Raw genomic sequence first — 21,885 nt, 5'->3', positions numbered from 1 at the left:
TTGCAACAATATCAGTTAAAAAATATTAAAAATACATAGGCACGATTTTTTTTTTATAAGCATTTAAAGTTCAAATTTTGACTAAATACGTAAAAATTACGGCAATGTTCAAATTATTTTATGCTAGAAATTCATAAAAAATTTTCCTTTTATATCTAAGAATTTTAAATTTTATATAAGGCTCCTAATATATTTTTACAATAGCAGGTGAAATATAAAAGAAATATATTGGCACAATTTTTTTTTACAAGCATTCAAAGTTTGAATTTTAACAACATATGTAAAAATCATGAAAATCACGAAAATTCGCAAATTATTTTAAACTATAGAAATTATTAAAAATTTTTTTTTTAAATCTAAGATTTGAAAATTTTTAATTATCTATAATATATCCTAGACTGATAAACCGTCTTCACTCAGAATCGTTTTTCGTATACAATGATATAGGTAATATCATTGGATTCAAATTTAATTCCATCCATTACAGTAACCCACTTGTAACCTACTGTACAGCAGAGCGACATCCACGACTTACCCGCCTTTTTATATTTAATAGCGTATTTATGGCTTTTCAAATTTAAATGTTTTATGAAAAAAAATTGTAATTGTTTAAACTTTAAGTCAATACATCCTTCAAATTTATTTAGTATTCTTAAATTCAAAATTAGCTATATTAAATATAATGCACATTTTTAATTAGGAATAGAAATATTTAATATAATATAGTTTTCAAATATAATAATGAATCACAGAAATGGACAACTGGACAGAATTGTAGGGAGTATATTATGACAACATAATTTAACATCAATTTTATTTTTTAAAACCTTTTTGTTGTCATACAACAGCAGAATAATTATTTTAAAAAGAAAGTAGTTATTTTTTGTATATAGGTACCAGAAGTACATTTAGACCACAATTGTGTATTGTTCTGAAATACTTCGAGTACCAATGTTTTTGACGACCCAGTTTCATTCTTCTTTTGTTCAAGAGTCTTGTTTACGGCGGAAAAAATTTAAATTTTAAATTTATATGATTTACAGTACCGAAAGTAGTAGGTACCTTACCTATACTACCTACTAACCTACTGTAGTGCACGTGTGCAGATGTCTTATGTGTTTATTGTTTGCCAAGCAGTAATATACACCCATAACGAAAATACCTAGGATATTATTACGGTTGAAAGTAATTATTTATAAGTGAACTGATGATGAGAAAAATATAATATACCTGCCAACTAAACATATTTTCAAGTAGTCATCGCGCATTCGTAATACAATTCGTCGTCGGTAGAAATGTAAAATATGAAGAATACGTAGAGTTGTCATGTACATTTATTAGAAAACGAAACAAACAAATATAATAATTAATATAAAATATATTTAATTACGAGGACAATAATTGGTTCAAGGTAAAAAAAATAAAATACGTAGTGTTTTTTATTTTCAGCTCAATTGTTTTATTGTTAAGAATGCTCATAAAGCGGCGAACAATTATTACTTTAATTAATTATTTTTAAAAACTGGCTTTAGAATTTTCGCCAATTACGCATTTTTGAAAACTAATTAACGCAAATTTTTGTTCGTTAATTTATTTGTTTGTCAGTAGAATACATTTACATTATATATTTCAGCGAAATGATTATAGATAAAATTAAATAAGACCGTTTACTTCAGCGCCTTAATTTAGTGCTCTGCACATTCCAGATGTGTTTATTTAGTTGCAGAACTTGTTTAATTTAAGGAGAAATCATTTTTCTTATTATTTCATAAAAATTTATTTAACATTCACTCTGCAATAAAATTGAAAATCGTCATTAACAATAAATAAAAATAGAACAAATAAAGAGATTATGTAACTATAATATTAATCAATAAGTATAATGATTAAAAAACTAAAATAAAATGAATTTTTGTTTCATATAAATAAAATGATGAACTCAAACTTACTGTAGCTTTGGTTTTGTACGTAGGATTTATTATAATACTTTTATAATTAATAATTACCTATAATACGTATTTATTTATAATTTGAATTAATATTTAATTGATCATTTATCAAATTGAAATATGTAAATATATAGTGCATTTTGAAATTATTGTTATTTATATAATAGTATTAATTTTCCTATTCTAAATAGAAATTCATACACCGAATTTACGTTAACTCTACACTTAACAACCAATAGGCGTTTTAAATTTATATAATTGATAATAAAATCGTAAATTTTTACGAAATCTGTTGAAAACGCGAAAATTTGCAGGTAATTTTGAAATTGAAAAATCATAAAAATTTTTTGTGTTCAACTAAGGATTAAAAATACAACATTAAGTTTTCTATTAGTTTTCCATCATTATAGGAAAAATTTTAAGTGCGTTTGAATTTTAAATTTTTGCGAAATAGCGTAACGATAACGATTTATCCTGAAACGATTTTAAATATTTGTTATTATTCAAAAAGTATAAGTCGTAGATACTTGAAAATTTTACCAGTTATTTAGATTGGCATGTTCTTTACATGATTTAATTTTCAAATTATTTTGACTTTTTTTGAGATATTTATAGACAACTGAAATTTTCAATTTTTCTGAAAATTTTTTTTTGAAGTGTCGATAAAATTTTTTTGGCCCTATCAAAATACTTGAAAATTTAATACAAAGTTTCTCATAAGTTATTCTTGGAGTGATTAAAAAATTATAAGAATACATAGGCACAATTTTTTTTTATTAGCATTTAATATTCAAATTTTGACTAAATACTTAAAAATTACGGCAATGTTCAAATTATTTTAGATAGAAATTCATAAAAGTATTTCTTTTTTAAATCTAAGATTTTAAAATTTAATACAAGGCTCCTATCATATTTTTACAATAGCAGTTGAAAAAAAAATATATTATGCATAATTTTTTTTTAAAAGCATTCAAAGTTTGAATTTTGACAACATACGTAAAAATCACGAAAATTCGTAAATTATTTTATTCTAGAAATTCATAAAAAACGTTCCTTTTATATCTAAGATTTGAAAATTTAATACAAAGCTCCTAAAATATTTTTACAATAGCAGTTAAAAAATAAAAGATATGCATAGCCACATTTTTTTTTACAAGCATTTAAATTTAAATTTTGAGAACATACTTAAAAATCACGAAAATTCGCAAATTAATTTAAGCTAGAAATTCATAAAAAAATTTCTTTTTAAATTTAAGATTTGAAAATTTTTAATAATCTATAATATACCCTAGACAAACCATCTCCGTTTAGAATCGTTTTTCGTGTACAATGATACCTATCATTGCATTCAAATTTAACCTACCCTAGTCAGAGGTCCACCCCACCCCCTAATGTACAGAAGAGCGATACCCACTTGCCAGCTTTTTTAAGCTATGTAATTTATTGGATTTTCGTTTATGCTCAATTATTATGCCGATTAATATTTTTCTTTTTACTTTAAAAGTAATTAATTAGGTATATCACTATTAAGTTTTAATTAAAAGGAAAACATAATAATGAAACGATTTATTGAAATCAATTTAAATATTATTTAAAAATAAAATTCTAGTAAGAATATAATTTTAATTATTCCGTTTTTATTTCGTATACATATTTAAATATTAATTATTATTAGCTTTTAACCTAAGTTCCCAACAAGAAATAACCAATATACGATAATCATATGGTTATGTTCTATATTTATATTGATACTAAACTTATATAATACTATAATAGTGAAGTTTAAGTGAATGAATAACTGTTATGTATCATTATGTGATATTATGTTAATGCCTTATAAGTTATTAATTATTATTTATCAGAACTCATCAGGGAATAGAAAAATTATGCAATTGAAATTTGTGAAAATGCAATAAAAGTTTTGACATCATGTTACAACAATTATAATAAAGTCATAAAATTAGAGAAGTATTATAATCAATGGTCAGTAGTGTGCGCAGAAATTTTGTTGGTGATTTCATACACCGAAACAACAGATATGCATTATTGTTTAATATTTATTATAATAGGTAACAAAAAAAGCTTTAATCAAGGTGGAAATTCATTGTTCTACATTTTATAGGAAACGTATTCATAATTTATTTCGTCCTTTTTTGATTTGACCACTGGCTTCATATTTATAGGATAAACCTTAACACATAAAAAGCCAACTAAAAAATGATCCATCATGTGGGCCCATATCTGATATCTCCCATTGCGCAGATGGTACACCATTGTAATATAGGTACCTATATAATATGCCTTTAAGGTGGTAAAATGTACATATGTATAAAACCTGGAATAAATTGATATAAAATGTCAATGAAATGGTTTAGACAAAAATTTGTTTTCTATGTATATTTGTGTTAATAATGTTAATAACTTTATTATAATATAATAAACACAAATTATCTGAAACATTAATATTTTTGTATTCTTTCTATACCATGACAAATTTCAAAAATAATTCTTAATTCATTATCGCATACACAAATTAAACATGTTAAATTGTTAACGTACAGCCGCGATGGAGTTCAAAGTATTATACGATTATGTTATGACTATATTTCTGAATTATAATCTTGGTATAATATTATCGATCAACAATAATAATAATAATAAATCATATTTTCGACGATACACTTTTAGTCTTGAACCATATCAAGACAATGTATGAATATTAATGTGATAGTGTGTGTGCTTAAAAATGTATAATCTAATAAAAAAAAAGTTGTTTAATTACAGGCGGCAGCATCGGTGGCGCCAGACGAGTTGACTGCAGCAGCAATCATATTATTACTACAGTATCATGACTGCAATGTATGTACAATTATTCCAACAAAAAGCTTTTAGAATTGTTATGGGTTTAGACTGTTTAGAGAGAGGGTTTTTTTTTGCTGGCCCTTGCTAGTTTTGTTGGCTCGATATAGACGGTATATAGTTGATTATGCTTTGGAGAAAAAATTAGTAATTATGCACATGGTTCAGAAATATTTAATAGGTTATATTTTCATTATACCTAACAATTTTGTCGATTGGAACAATCTTTAGTAGTATCTGCTACATTGCTATTAAATGCATCAAAAATTGTTGCGGATGCATATATTTTTAAATAATTAATCAATATAATACATTTAAAAATTAAAAAGTAACTATTGAATTACGAAGAGCTATATAAAAACTATCACTTTCAAAATTCCTAAAAACGCAAACATGGATAATCTACATTTAGACATCAAATCTTATATAATATCAATGAATAAACAAAAATAAGGGCTTTTATTAATACAAAAAAAAATTAAATGACCTTAAATAAGTAGATAGCTCCAAGATTATGTTTTTTATTATTTCATATAGTTATTGACTCTTATTGTAAAGTTCCTTTTAATATTAAAAGTTAAAATAATAAAAAAGCGAATAAGTCGTGGATGTAGCTCTGCTGTACAGTAGTTTACTGTAATGGATGGGATTAATTTTGAATGCAATGATAGGTATCATTGTATACGAAAAACGATTCTGAACAGAGATGATTTGTCAGTCTAGGATATATTATATTTAAATATTGTCATATATTCTATTTTGAAACAAATATTTTATTTTTCAATTAAGACGCATTTTGCATATGGCATGGTTAATCAATTAGTGTAGTTATCATGTAGTTATTATAATTCATAATACCTTATATTATCATAGATATACGAATACCTGCAGGTTTGAGGATAAATCGTTATCATTACGCGATTTCATAAAAATTTAAAACTCAAACGCTCAAAACATTTTTCCTATAATAACGCTTCAAATTTTCTCTATAGCTATTTGAAGCAAAACTTATGGAAAACTTGGTGTTAAATTTTATAACCTTAGATATAAATACAAACAATATTATGAATTTCAAACTACAAAATAATTTGCAAATATTCATGGTTTTGACGAATTTTTGTCAATATTTGAAATTCAAATGCTAATAAAAAAAAATGTGACTATACATTTCTTGTATTTTTCAACTGCTATTGTAAAAATATTTTAGGAGCCTTGTATTAAATTTTCAAATCTTAGAATTAAAAAGAAAAACTTTTATGAATTTCGATCTAAGATAATTTGAAAATTGCCGTAATTTTTACATATTAAGTCAATATTTGAACTTCAAATGCTAATAAAAAAAAATCGTGCCTATGTATTTTTATAATTTTTTAATCACTATAAGAATAACTTATGAGGAACTTTATATTAAATTTTCAAGTATTTTGATAGGGCCATAAAAATTTTATCGACACTTTAAAAAAAAATTTTCAGAAAAATTGTCTATTAATACCTCAAAAAAAGTCAAAATATTATGAAAATTAAATCATGTAAAGAAAATGCCAATCTAAATAACTGGTAAAATTTTTCAAGTATCTATGACTTATACTTTTTGAATAATAACAAATGTTTAATATCGTTTGAGGATAAATCGTTATCGTTACGCTATTTCTTAAAAATTTAAAATTCAAACGCACTTAAAATTTTTTCTATAATATTGCTTCGAGTTTTCTCTATAGCTACTTGAAGGAAAACTTATGGAGAACTTAGTGTTGTATTTTTAATCCTTAGTTATAAACGCAAAAAATTTTATGATTTTTCAACTTCAAAATTACTTGCAAATTTTCGCGTTTTCGGCAGATTTCGTAAAATTTTGAACTGTAAACGCTTATTAAAAAAAATTGTGACTTACGAATTTTAATTTTTTTTTAGCTGCAATAAGAACAACTCATAAGGAACCGTGTATTAAATTTTCAAGTTTTTTTTTGGTCGTTCAACATTTTTTTACCGACACTTCAAAAAAAATTCTCAAAAAAATTGAAAATTTCAGTGGTTTATAAATAACTCAAAAAAAGTCAAAATTAAGTTGAAAATTAAACTGTATATAGATAACACTAACATAAACATTTGGTGAAAATTTCAAGTATTTACACTTTTACAGTGATTAGTTTTTGAATTACAACCATATAAAAAAGTCGATTTGGTCGAAAACTGATTTTGCGTAAAAACTTCCGTTTTTCTGTTATTTTTTTTTTGTTTTTCTTGATTTTTTTGAAAACTGTTAGAAAATGTTTACTTTTGACCTGTTTAATGCACCAAGGATTTTCAATTTTACATCGGAAACCACCCCCAAAGTTTGAAAACGAAGCATTATTTCGACTAGTTTTGCTGTACACAGACACAAAAAAAAAACACACATCATTGTAAAATCAATACGTTCATCACTTCGTTCAGAATCTAAAATAAGTAAGTAGTATCTTTGTAAAATGTTTTATCCAAGTTTTTATTCTTTTAAATAATTTATTTATGTTTTTTGAAATAATTACTTAATATTTTTATTACTATATTACAAAAAGATGGATATCAAAGGAATCGTTATTCCAGAAACATAAATATATCCCACTTTCGTCTGGTACATATACATATCATATTATTATAATCATAATATCAAAGAACAATAATTGTTTTTGTATTTACGAATAATAAATTGTACTTAACTTTTAAGTTTTGTTGTTTTTAGGTCGATATAATGAATATTATTCAAACAATTTATATAAGGTGCTACCAATATATTAATTATTCACAATTTCCTGATATTATTTATAAGGTATTTAGGTTTAAAAACAAGAAATCATATTTATTTCATCTAAAAATTTTAAAATTGTTAAATATTGGTTAAAGTGTCTATGAAATTATGTATAAGTGTAATCAATGGCACAATGTACCTACTTTAATAAATAATTGTAGCAAAGTTCATAAAATCAATTAAAACCTAAAGTTGACTGTATATCATCTAAGAACTTTATAAGAACATTAGGTATTTATTAATTTTAAAAATGTATTGAATTTATATGTATTATAGAAATCGTTTAATGGGAATTCATCAAACTTATGATTAGAAGTATACTTTTGAAGATGTGATGTAAAAACCAGATAATAGTATTTGTTGTAAAATAAATATATTATGCACATTACGATATAAAAAACTACACACGCTGAATTGGTTTAGGGAAAATAAATAGTTATTCAATATTATATACATGTATATTATAGGGAGAAGAAATAAATTATAATCAGTTGCATGTTGAATAAATCACTTTCTCATTTTACCAATTCAGTGATTTATCTCTTGATGGAAGTTTCAAGTTTATTATTTAAATTTCGTACAAAATTGTTTTCAGCTGCAGTCCTGTAGACATTCCTTGAATGTTTCTAATTTTAAGTAAAATATTTAAGACTATTTTGTATCAGCCATTTTTTATGAAGTCGAAAGCAAATTAATTTGTTGTTTAATGTATAAGATTACACTATAAAAGTCTACAGCATTTTCGGCTAACATATCAAAGAATTTGTTTTTATTGTACATCAACTGCGAATATTGCTTACTGCTTTTTTTTCCCCCTATAAAAAGGTATTATAGTTAATAATTACATAAATTGTTTCTTTTGTGTTTAAACGATTAAGAAATGAAAAAAATTAATTGAGAGTAAAAGCAGACTTAGTTGGCAGACAGTTATAAAATTTACGTCTTTCTGCAGATAGTTCAACATCTATACACTGAGGTAATAGTTTCAAAACAGTTTACTATAATATTTTTATCATAAACAATATAGTTATGTAAGTATGGTATGAAAATTATAACGTAAACGAATAAATAGGCTTTTCGGAGTATTTAAGACTTATCAGGATGAGGGTAGATAGAATTATTGTATGTCAAAAATTGCCTAATAAAGCTTGATTTTGAATTTGAATACGATTATTATTATTATTTGAAATATGTCATTAAGAGGACGCTACACCCGCATGTGTTGTCTCCGTCTTACAAGTGCGTAACATTGCAAAAACTGTTTTGCACGGGAAAGAACCGAGAAGGCTACAGTTATAACTAAGAAACGAAATTTTCACCACACAATAAGGAGAACATTTACTGTGCAACGTTGTTTTCAATTTTTCGATATTACAAATAGAAAAAAAGTTTTTATTGTTTCAAAATTCATTATTTTTGCGTTTTTCAAACTCGAATAACTTATTTTTCAGTTCTTATATCAAAAAAATAAAAACAACGTTGCACAGTTGAAATTCCCTTTTATCTGTGGTGAGAATTTCGTTTCTTAGTTATGACTGTAGCCTTCTCGGGTCTTTCCCGCGTGAAACAGTTTTTGCAATGTTACGTAGACGGAGACAATACATGCGGGTGTAGCGTCCTCTTAATTGTATACATAAATTTAGTTTATGAGATAGATTAGAGGATTAGTGATACCCGTATTATTATTATTATTATTATTATTATTTGTTGTCTCCGTCTTACAAATGCGTAACATGGTACATTTTTCGCTCAGCAGAACACGTGTAGCTCCGTTAACTTAAAAATTAGAGTGAACTGACCTCTTATAAAATTTAAAGGTAAGATTATTATCTAGACAACCTCATACGCTTTTTATTTTATATCAAATTTAAAGCGAGTTATGAATATTTTAAAATTGTACATTTTTTGTGCATCTTAAAATACTCATAACTTCCTTTAAAATTTAAATATAATTAAAAGCATATGAGGTTGACTAGATAACAATCATTCCTTTAAATTTTATGAGAGGTCAATTCACTCTAATTTTTAAGCAAACGGAGCTACATGTGTTCTGCTGAACGTAAAATTTACTATATAATGCACTTGTAAGACAGAGACATCACATGCGGATATCACGTCCACTTAATAGTTAATATCCACGCATAATTTGTCCCGCGAAAATAAGATGATGATTTTTTTCATAGCATTGCAATAGATCATGCGGTTATTATGTGGTAAAAAAACCGTTTTAGTAATAACTTCAATACCTATGCGGATAGGTATATTCAACCGACAAACGTGATTTAAAGACATATATATATATATTATATATATATACGAAAAGCTTATAATAGAAAGAAATCGTTTACAAGTGCTCGTCGGAAGTGGGTTTTGAAAATAAAAGAACGAAGAAAAAATTACTGTTTTAAATCATTGGACTTATGACTTTCCATCGTATCGAGGTCAACTTAAGTTTAAAAAAACAAAACCTCCCAGAGAGTAATATATGTTGTCTGAACATATTACTATACCGTTATAGTATTATTATTACAAAATTCTGTCTGAGCAGCATCTTGCGAAAAGCGAAAGACTTATTTGTTATGTACAAGTCGCGTATACCTATTCGATTCTTATTCTGTATATTATATAGTGGTTATTTATGTAGCAATTAAGTTTTTATCAACCGTGTTTATATATATTATGTTAATGATTTGACATTGTGTTAATATTTCGACGTCAAAGTACATATACCTACACAATAGACATAACATTATTGTATATATATACCTATACGCTATAAAGTTTATAAATATACGTAAGTACAATAAGTACATACACTTTCGATATGAATACGTTCGTTACGACGCCGTTCATTTTGGTGGCAGGAGACACTACTATACGTTAAATGAAAATAAATCGTGTCGTGCACTAGACGGACATAATAATATATTTACTTTCTATACCTCCATAGTCCATAAGCCATCCAATACAAATGATAAGAGTAAAAAAAAAATCGACGAGGCGAAAGGGTAAATAAGATGTATCGTAGGTGCAAATTTGCGATTGAAGTGGTGTATAATAATAATTATTGCTGTCGGCGTCGCGGAAAGAAGAATATACCAATAGCGTGGTATAATAATATAATATTAATATACCTTTGCTCAAAAGTATACTTTTTCGCGTGTATCGCACGCGTTTAGCTCGGTAGCGCTTAAATTTATAGCCACTAACGGCGGCGGTGGCGTTTATCCATTCAGCGCACGGCAATGCCGTCCCATCCTACCACTACCGCCACCACCACCACCACCACACCACTCGCTAGTTATACCTACCCCTCGAACCGTCACGTTTTAATTCTGACCATAAATCGTCCGCTCGGTCGCATGCAAATGTGCGCGCGCGCGCTTTTATTATTGTCATAGTCATTTGGGGCGGTACAGGGAAAGGGAATTGTATAATTTCCATTATTATAATATACATATATATATGCATGCTCGTGCGCGGCAAAGGGGTGCGCGTCCTTTCTCCTGCAGCGGAGAAGCGACCGTGACGCGGCAGGGGCTGCTGGGGTGGCGCGGGGACCCGTGAGACACGGGCCGGTGGATCTCACCCCCGCGGTTCTGAGAACCTCACCCCCGCGGACGATGGCTTGAGCCGAGGCGCGGTCTAATTAAACCCCGGAAACCGGCAGCACCGCGCGGCGGAGGGTGCAATTAAAACGGACGCGCGGGGAGTGAGGTGCGTTTTTTTTTGTTTGTTTCCGCCGGGTGGCGAGTATATGATGTTATATGAATAAAAAAAAAAAAAAAAATGAAAATAAGAATGAATATAAACTCTGCTGCCGCAGCCGCACGGGTTCTTCGCCATCGATGGGGTTGCGGCGGTATTGATTTTTTTTTTTCTTTCACCTCTCCCCCACGCGGAAGAAAAGGGGTTGCGATGTGTATAAAAAAAAAATAAAACACAAAAAATCGCCCGTGCCAAAACGAGAGGGTTGAAGCGCCGAACGCAGTAAAAAAAAGGGTTCCCTTTCACCGTTTTCGTTTTTTTCCCTCCCTACCGCTGTTAGTTTTTTTTCATTACTGGCGCGTTTTCCTTCAAGATTGCCTCGTAATGCAGCCGAAATATCGATCCGACCGCCACCACTTCCATCACTACGTACGCTACCCCTTCCTCCAAAAAAAAAAATAAACTCTCCGCACCAACATCGCGGTCTTACGCTCCCGTATCTCGTACTCATTATTTTTTAAGGAAGATTTCCAGAAACCAAAAGACATGAAAGTATACCAAACCGTGTTCGTAATCCAATCCACTTTACAAATGTTTTTTATCATTATCATCGTCATCATCGTCACGTAATCACGTATATATTATATCATATATTTGTACCTATCTATATTACACCTGTATGTATCTAATATGTATATACACAATGAAATAATAAGTGGTCACCGATCTACAATCGATACCGATTTAATGTCTTATTATTAGTATATATATATATGATATACTTATAATAATAATAATATGTGGGTGTACGAAGTTTGGATATTATATTATTATTACGATGAAATGGTATACACATGTGTCAACCGTCAACGAAATCGTTCTCTGGCATGTCTCGTACGTACTATTGTAGTAAAGGTAGGTAGATACCTATGTGTATATACGTTATTACGTAGGTATGCATAGTTTTTAGTGTTTTATAATACTCACGTTCGAGTCCAATATACGGTTCATACACCGATTAAATATCTATATTTATATGCAATATACATGCAGCATAAATTTTAATTTTACACACCTTTTCGATCAGAAGTTATCTAATTCATTTTCTGATAATATTATACCACTTTACCATTTATCACCCCGAAGTCTGTACATTTTTTGAATGTAACACACCCCGATTTACTTTGAGTATATTACAACATTAGTACGTTATATCGTTATTTCTTAAGCATTTGTAATGAATTTTTAATGACCAATATAAATAACTTAAAATTGTATTAAGATTAATCGATATAAATATTCTAACGTCATCACAATTTATGAATTGATCGTTATTATAACAGTTTGTCATCATTCATAAATCATACGATCTATATTCTATGTTATACTATTATAATAGGTAGTGATTTCTCTAGTTTTTTTTTAGTAAATTATATACTTACATATACGTACATATCTAAAGTACAATTTTTTGATTCGTGTTAAATAAATGTAAAATAAATGATTTTGAATTATCGTAAAAGTATTTCAATTCCTATACATAGTCACGTGGCACACTGCACGCATTGTATTATAATAAAATATTATATTAAAATGTATAATTACAAATTACAATATATTAAATTAAACAATATGACGATTTAGTAGGTACCTTTTTTTATTATTATTATAAAGTGTATCAAACTTATTGATAATATAATAGGAAATATAACATATATAATTGGTAAGCGTAAATTAATTACAATATTTACAACAAATTACAGTAATTTACATTGATAAATAAATAAATAAGAAAGAACAATTAATTAAATTAATTAATATTTTCCTTTTTTTTTTTATTAATTGATATTATTGGTGTTGAAAAAGCGCATCATGAGGACGTCCACGTTTTAGACGCTTAGGTAGGTACCTAATTTAGATGTAAAGACGCGTTTATTTTGGAAAATAACGAGTCGTATTAGAACTCGACACATTTATCATGTTGAATTATACAATATTCTCAAAATATTGATTGCATATCGGCGAACTAAACATTGGTTATTATAGTTAGAAAACTAGTGGCTTTTTAATCAATGTAAATTAAAATAGTAATAGCCAGTCGCTACTTCGCTAGACGTCCATACTTGTACTTGTACATAGACACATCACATATGTATTGTACAATTTAGTATATACATTATATTGCTTAAATAAATGTTATATTTTAATTTATGTAAAAACTATATACACACACATAGTAATCACTTTTGTAATTATAAAATTCAGTAAGACACGGTAGCCTTTAAAACAGTAAACGAAGATATTTTAAATATTTTAATAATACGAACAATTAAAATACAAATAAATGATAGAATTACTCAATTACGTCCTATTCATTACTTTATATAGGTACGCAAGCTATTAGTTATATTATAATCTATAGCATAATTATCCTTTGTAGTGCGTCATTATCGTTGTATATAATATTATTATTACTTGCTATAATATTAAAATAAATTTTGTTTCCATTATTTTTCAAAAGATGGGGCGTGACATTACCTTGGAATCGCAGAAAATTTATTTGAATCATCATACACAATAAGATATTATAGTACAATGTACAAATGTATGGTATATATATATATATATATATATATATATATTATATAGTATATATTAATATGATTGTATGTTTTAGATATAGACTATAGAGTATAGCAAAGATCGTTTAAGTATGTGAGTATAGCTCTGCTAATAAGTAATAGCTATAGGTATAATAGTATTAGCTGATGTCGGCACGTCGTTTGAACTCAATAATAATAATTATAAATCATATTTTAATATGTTGTTTTTGGTAAAATATAATGCAGACTGTTCTAAAACTTTTCACAGTACGACCCACTTTGGAAAATGTTCAAATGTTGACGATCTACGACATACTAATGGCTTTTTTTGTATTAATGTTTATCGCTTTTTATGTGATTACTTTTAGTATGACGCTATGCTGGTGATATATATCACTAGTACTGTTATAAGTTGTAATCGCCGTGGATAATGATAAATGATAAAACTAAATTCGAGCATCAAAGTACATTGTACAAAATAGTTATATATTATATACAGTATAGCCAGTATAGGTCATCCCAGAGGGGGGGGGGGGCTGTTGGACCTGGAGGCTGGAGTTCAGGGACCCAGCTATTTTAGGGCGCTGTTGAAATTAATTTTTAATTTTTGAAATTTTGAAACGTTGATAGGAATACTTATTTTATATTAAATAATATTTTATGATTTATTTCTCGTATGATTTAATCGAACATTAATGGTATTAAAATTAGTTAATACTATAACACCAACAAATATTACAATAAGAAATATAAATATAAAATTCTGATAAAATGTAGAGACATAAAATAATAGTAATTAGTTAAATATATGAAATAAATAAGATAAAATAATATAAAATATATAGGTATGAAAATATGAATTTTATGATATGAATGCGTGTTAAAATATAAAGATCGCGAGTCTAGCGACACAGCCGACACACTCATATCGCTTGTAATAGATTGTTTATATTGAAAGTTTTGTATAAGGCTTGAAAAAACATTATTTAGAAAAGAAGCCTGGACTTATTAATTACATAGAAAATAGGAAAATTCTGTATCATATAATCATTAATACATTTTAAATGTCTATTTTCCTTTCATATTTTAATATATATATAAATATTTTACAGTATAGATTATACTGTTAAATAATTTATATGTTGTTATTTATTTATTTAATAAATATAATCATGACCCCTAAGCCATAGTTTGAGAACTTCTAATATAATTTGTTTTGGTTTTCATACCATAAAAAGTGCAAAAAACAAATTCTTATTTAACTGTTTAAGTATAGGAATATCTATGGCTCTATGCCATTATTTATGCGTTTTTTCATTTGCCGAATTTTAATGGGATTAAAAAAGTAAATATTCAACAAAAATGTTGTATGATTTGAATATGAAATAACAATTTTAAATTATAAATGATTTCCTGTTGAAATTAATAATTTATGATACTCAAACAACGTCTAATATTTAGAATACTTAACGCGTAATCCACCTGCAGAACGACCAATATTGTTTATTTTATAATTACCAATTGGCTATTATAAAATAATACTGGTATGATCAAATTGTACTTCTATGAAAAAATAAACCAGGATGATTATACTAATTTTCCAAATTTGAATGATCGTAATCTCATGGTTGTATTAACAAATTTTAGGCACTAAAGACATTGTGCCAAAACCTATGAACTTTTAGGAAAAATGATAGGCTATGATTTTTTTATGTAATATTTTATGTTTTTTTGGTTATAATAATAATAGTAAAAATATTCATAATTTATACGTATAACTCTTTTAACTGTTTATTATGTTTACATTATTAGAATAGAGAAATATTAAAATGTCCGATAAATACAAAAGGATAAACTAAAGTCACTTTAATAAAATAGGAAAAAAGTGGCTAGGGCTACGATTGTGTTAAGCTGGGACTGAGCGTAATGCGTAAATATTTTTTGAGTAAACCGTCTGTTCAGTGAATACTTGTGATAAAAAATAAAAATAAATATTACACAGGATGATTCGTTTATCGCAAAACACTCGATATGATGCCTTTACCAATAGGGTACTGTCTACCATATAGGCGAGGTATTATCCATCTTGTCCAGGAGGTGTAAACATTTAACCTAACAATACTTTCTATAGTGAAACTTTGGTAATCGTAATAACTGTTAATATATACCACTGACATCAACGAGAAGATCAATTTTTATTGACGATTGTGCACAACCACGTAAAGCGAAAAAGTAAAAACAATTCTACCTTTATGTGACTACTAAAATCCTTATACCCTTATTCTGGTAAAACAGTAAAAATCCAATTTTTTACGTTCACCCTAAACTTCCTCTGCTACGACCACACGCTCTCTCTACCAAGTTAAAACGTCTAGGTTAGTATTGAGGTTAAGATCATAATATCACAATACGTCAGCAAGGTATGTGTGCGTCGTGCGATATAATAATCAATCCGCTGTTCTAATAATATAATATAAATTAGTCATTAATTATTTATTTTTTTGTAAAATATATTATATTTAACATATAGCTGATACAATTTTACGAGTTGATAAGAGTGTACAAGTGTTTCTATTTTATCAGTTTTCTATACCTATATTTACTTTATTGTGAGATGCTATTATAGCAATAATGATCGTGAATGTCGTTTGTATAAAATGATTATTGCCATTGGAGTAACTAGCCTGCACTATAATATAATACACTCCATCGTGTCAGTGGCGCTGAGAATCATAATCCTCATACTTATCCGACATGGCGACATGGAAATAAACGCGATTCATGAATATACTGACTGCGGTACACAACAAACATAATCGTATATTATAATATCTGCCGGACAACTGAATATTAGAGTCCAATTTCTTCAAATCCCTAGCTAATAGAGAATTATCTAGCCAAACAAATATTTAAATGTCTATCTGGAAATGTTATATAGCAAAGGAAACATACAATTAACAGTAAATTTTCCAATCGTTTTTATTTTTTTATTTATCGTTTCGTTGTTTGAATCACGATATTGATAACTTTAGATACTTAATGAATTCTATCGTTATAAAATGCAACTATAATAATTTATTTATTTATAAATTTAAGGTTATTAGTTTATTACCTAATAGCATAGTATAGTGTATGTAATATTATTATGTTATTACACTGTCTATCACTAAGGATAAATTGTTTCGATAAGCCAGTCTCTAAAAAAGTAAAAATATTAATTATACATCATATATATATGTATATATTATAATCATAAATTATATATATGGACATCATAAAAATGTAAAGTTAATTTTAATCTTATAAATGTTATACAATATCAATTAGCTAATAATAAGTAATAACTAATAACTAATAATAAAAATAATAATATTTGATATAATGATTGGTTGTGCTCAATTTTTTCATAATATTATCTAACGTAATATTTTTTTAGCTTTAAAACCTAACTATTTTAAAGTAAATATTTTATTTTCAGAGAATATTATAGTTTAGTTGAAAAAAACACCAAGAATTATAGTGGTATATATTATTGTTATGTGTTTCGCGCTACTTGTATGAAATTTATTTATGTTTAGCAGTGTTAGCGCAGCTTTTCTCGAGACCACAATACCATCATATTCTATTATGGATTGAATACTGAAATAATTGTGTGTATTAAAAATTAAATTATAATTGTATGTATTAAACTAGGTAGTGAATGTTTAAAATGTGTCTTGTGGTATCATAAAAAGTGTATACTTTATATTTTTATGTGATTTCGTGTTCTATTATAATAGAAGTTCAATCATATTAGGACTCAAGGAGGTATACCTATATAATGTAATAATTTTCCAGGTCAGATTTATTACTTTTAAAGCAAATATTAAAAATATTAGCTACACTCACTCAGGGGCGCAAATTATGAGGGTGCTAATTTAAAAACTGGGGATGATAAGTACACCCAAACTAACCCCTTCTCCAACAGAGCCTATTTACATATACCAATTGAACTCTGCAGTAACTAAAAATATAAAATATAACCGTAATCGTTTTATATTCGATCCCTTCAACCGTTTAGAGACGTGCGTGTGCTTCTCGTAAAAATAAAATCATCGTTGGAAAAAAATAAAAGTCTGAAAAGAACGTCACGCAAAATGTCGATCTCACCATTCTCGGAAAATTGTTTATTTATAGTCGTGATTTTCCCGGATGTACACTGAGTTTCCGCGAATCATGTTATTATATTATGAAATAACATGCTTATAGTTACAGAACACGTGGTGAGCTGTAAATATAGGTAAGCGCATTACGCAGTTGTGGCTAAAATAAAATTTGTATTTTTAGTTAAAAATTTAAAATGTATATAGTTTTTAGCTTTACATCATGGATGAAAAATATGCTTGTGCCCAATCTAACCCCATCAATGTTTGATTATCATAAAATTATGTTTATTAAAATAATTGAAAATTAAATATTAATTTTTTATCGATTAATGAATTACTGAGTGACTGGTGAAATCATTTTAGCTTAAAAAATAATATAATTCCATATTTGAAATCTTTATAGCTGATTATTTAAGTCAGAATTGTGCAACAGTATCGAGGACGTTTTTGAAATATAATTTTAAACAATATACATAGGTATGTATTTGAGTGATACACATAATGAAATCAAGTTTTAATTTTCCCAAGCTATTTATCAGCCTAATTGATTAGTTGCATTGCATAATATTTAATAATATAATTAAACTATTAGATATTTAGATACTTTTATATTATGTGTAATTGTTATTTATTATTATTATGTATTTATAAATTTGCATTATTTTATTTGTAAAGTAACTAATATTGTACTGAAAATAATGTATGTTATTTAATATTTATACATATTTTAAATTTAAATTAGGCATCAATGGCTATACTATACCTATTGCAATTAGACAATTGATATATCAACCATGAAAATTATCGAACACAATAATTGGTTTATGAAAATATAATTTTAGCCTTTAGGTGCAATTGGTAAACTTACAATTATACAAAATCTTATTATAATAATACGAATTAAAAACACGCGGATTCTATTGCTACTAGCTAGACAATTACTCCCTACTCATCGTTGTTTATCTGTATGACTGTCAGACTGTGTGTATTTATTAAAAATAATAATCTCATTTTCTAATTATTGTGCCGTATGAACACAGATTATACATACTCTTTTATAAAAAATAAAAATTATAAATTATAACAGAATCAATTTATGATAATATATAGTTTTGCTTTTAGTTCATCTATAAAATGTAATTGATGCACATAAATCATGATGACAGACATAACAAATAACGTACACAAATCACATCATTGTAAAACCAATACTGTGAAACCACTGTCGGAAAACATATTTATTTATATTATTTTAATGTTTTTATTTACATAGACAGTTATCTCCAAATTAGTTTTCAAATAAATCAATAATATAATAATATTATGATAATGCTATTTCAATTGCATACCTCCCAAGTTCTAAGTTATGTGGGGTTATCCAATTTTTAAATCTTGTCTAGACTTATATTAATACACTAGGTATTCTAATCTATGTTTGTCTATACATTATAATATTTTAGTTTTAGTTTTTACCATGCAGTTATTTCAAACGTTGCAGAATGAGCAATATGCTAATAACTAATAACTTTCGTATTAAAACGTTTATTTAATTATAATAGTTTGTATTCCGTTTAAATAATATTCTATACTTAGCCAAAACAAAATAAAAGTTAAGAAACGATTATTGGTGAGGTTATGTAGAATATATTTGCAGGCCAACATGGTATAGTTACTCAACAGAATATATAGATAATCATATAATGTTTCTAAATGGTTACTCCCCAAATCCTAGTTCTTTGTTATTCAGTATTATATAATAATACTATTTGAAATCAACCGATCAATCATAGCTTTAGAAAAAAATAACGATACCGAGATTTAAGCAGGTAAACTGGGTTTATCGTCATAAACTTCACTGTTTTGTAATTTTATGAAGCTATATTACATGGGAGATGTTATTGTTGCACATGGATAAAATGTTAGGTACCTATATAATACAAATACATAGGTACCTAATGATATTAGATGTTTATTATATTTTACAACTGTACCATCACTATAGTATATTTACTATAAATATAATGTTATACCCTCCACCGAGGTGAGCTAGTTGTGACGAATGCCCAATAAATGAATCGTTGATAGGACAGCTTTTAGTTTTATCGAACATATTATACTAACCAGATGAATTTGAATTTAAAACAATTTTGTTCATAAATGCATTTATGATTTACATGAATATGTAAAATGCAACAAAAATAGAAAATTAAAGTTTCAAATATTTATGTAGTCCATCGTGATTTTGATTTAAATTTTAAAGATTTGTCCTAAAAGTGTACACCAACCTTTTCCATAAAGATTTGGGACTTGCGAACTTTTAGCATCATCTCTTATAAACACAAAGTGAATTTATTTTAAAGAAACTGATATACTTACTTCACCTATACCTACTATTGCAGTTTATTACAAAGTACGCGAAGGATATACAAGACGATTTGGTTTCTGCCATATTTTATTTTATATTTGTTTATAATCATAAAATATGTATTTCAAAGTGGTTAAATTATAGGTATAGATATTCATAAATATGGTATTATATTCATAGATTATAATGTAATTTAGATTCATTATAATGTATACATTTAATATCAATATTATATAGTATTGTTTTTTGATAAATCATCATCATAGATTTTTTTTTTTACAAGCCAGTTAATTAGGCATTATTTATAGGTACAGTATATGATATATTTATAGTTTTTACTATATTTTAATAATTACAGCAGTTTTCATCATTGCATGTATCGTGTATTCATATGTATCTATATTACTAGGTATCAACTTATACAACAATTATGGTTAAATTATTATTAAGTTTTTGTTATTATTATAGAATTAATCCTAATATATATTTGATTATTTAATGACTTAATATAACATTGTAACAACTAACAGCATCTTATTATTTAGTTTGATACAATTTTTTGTCGGCTATGATGATATATTGATATATAACCAACATAATATGAAGAAAACTATTTAATCTAAAAGGTCTTTTTAGTTTTATTTCATTTTAATGAATAAGACTAAAAATCAAATAAAAAATATGCAGCAAGCTTTGGAAAGCTTTAACAGTCCAAAATTCGTTCGAAAATAATACACGAAATTAAATGTTTAACAGTTTAAGAAATATCAAGTTCGATATTGATGTATACAAGTATACTATTTTAAGTATTATTTACATTTTATAAAATATAAATAGTTGTGCCCTATGATACTATTTGTAAAAATATATTTATGATAAAATTAAAATGGATTGATACATGTAATTTAAAGTTCAAAGGTTCAAAATGTTCAAAAAAATCAAAAATCAAAAAGAGTTCGAGAAAAAACAAAGTTCTAATTTTTAGAGTTCATAAAAATTTAATTTCAATTTATCTCTAAACAGTCTTCCAGCCCCCTTCCTCTTTAAGTATGTACGGACTTCAATAACGATAACAACAACAATAATAATTAATAATAATAATAATAATAATAATAACAATGATAATGACGTGAAAATAACTTACCGATAAAGACGTCACGAATACGATTGATATGGCTGCTGGTGCGGGTAGCGCGCGCGCACGCGTGTGTGTACGGAGCAGTGCGCGTGTGCGAGTGGGCGCGCGCGATCGCGTGAATGGCGTGCAGCACGTGGTGTGCACGACGCGCGAGCGCGTAATGCGGTGGCACGTCCCGGCGGTGGACGCGTACGACGGAGCGCAGAGCGTCGTGTGTAGAGAGCACGTGGCGCGCCGCCGACTACTGACCGCCGGGGCGACACATCACGCGCGCGTACGTGACGTGTGCGTGTATATATTATATAAATTGTTCATACGTATACGTAAGCGTAC

The 21,885-nt window shown here is 27.3% G+C and overlaps 1 long non-coding RNA gene across 1 annotated transcript in view; it reads right to left on the bottom strand.

The window, feature by feature from the left end:
- The window catches only part of LOC149055962 (uncharacterized), a 65,826-nt gene extending 44,241 nt beyond the window's left edge, over positions 1 to 21,585 (bottom strand). Inside the window, exon 1 of the long non-coding RNA XR_016191561.1 lies at positions 21,559 to 21,585. This is a non-coding gene — a long non-coding RNA (uncharacterized LOC149055962). The remainder of the gene's footprint in view (positions 1 to 21,558) is intronic.
- Between the last annotated feature and the right edge of the window lie 300 nt (positions 21,586 to 21,885).

This window comes from Diuraphis noxia, unplaced genomic scaffold, assembly GCF_037042655.1.
Source record: "Diuraphis noxia isolate RWA-SAM2 unplaced genomic scaffold, SU_Dnox_SAM2 contig0004, whole genome shotgun sequence".
NCBI lineage: Eukaryota > Metazoa > Arthropoda > Insecta > Hemiptera > Aphididae > Diuraphis > Diuraphis noxia.
This window is presented reverse-complemented; position numbering and strand designations above follow the sequence as displayed.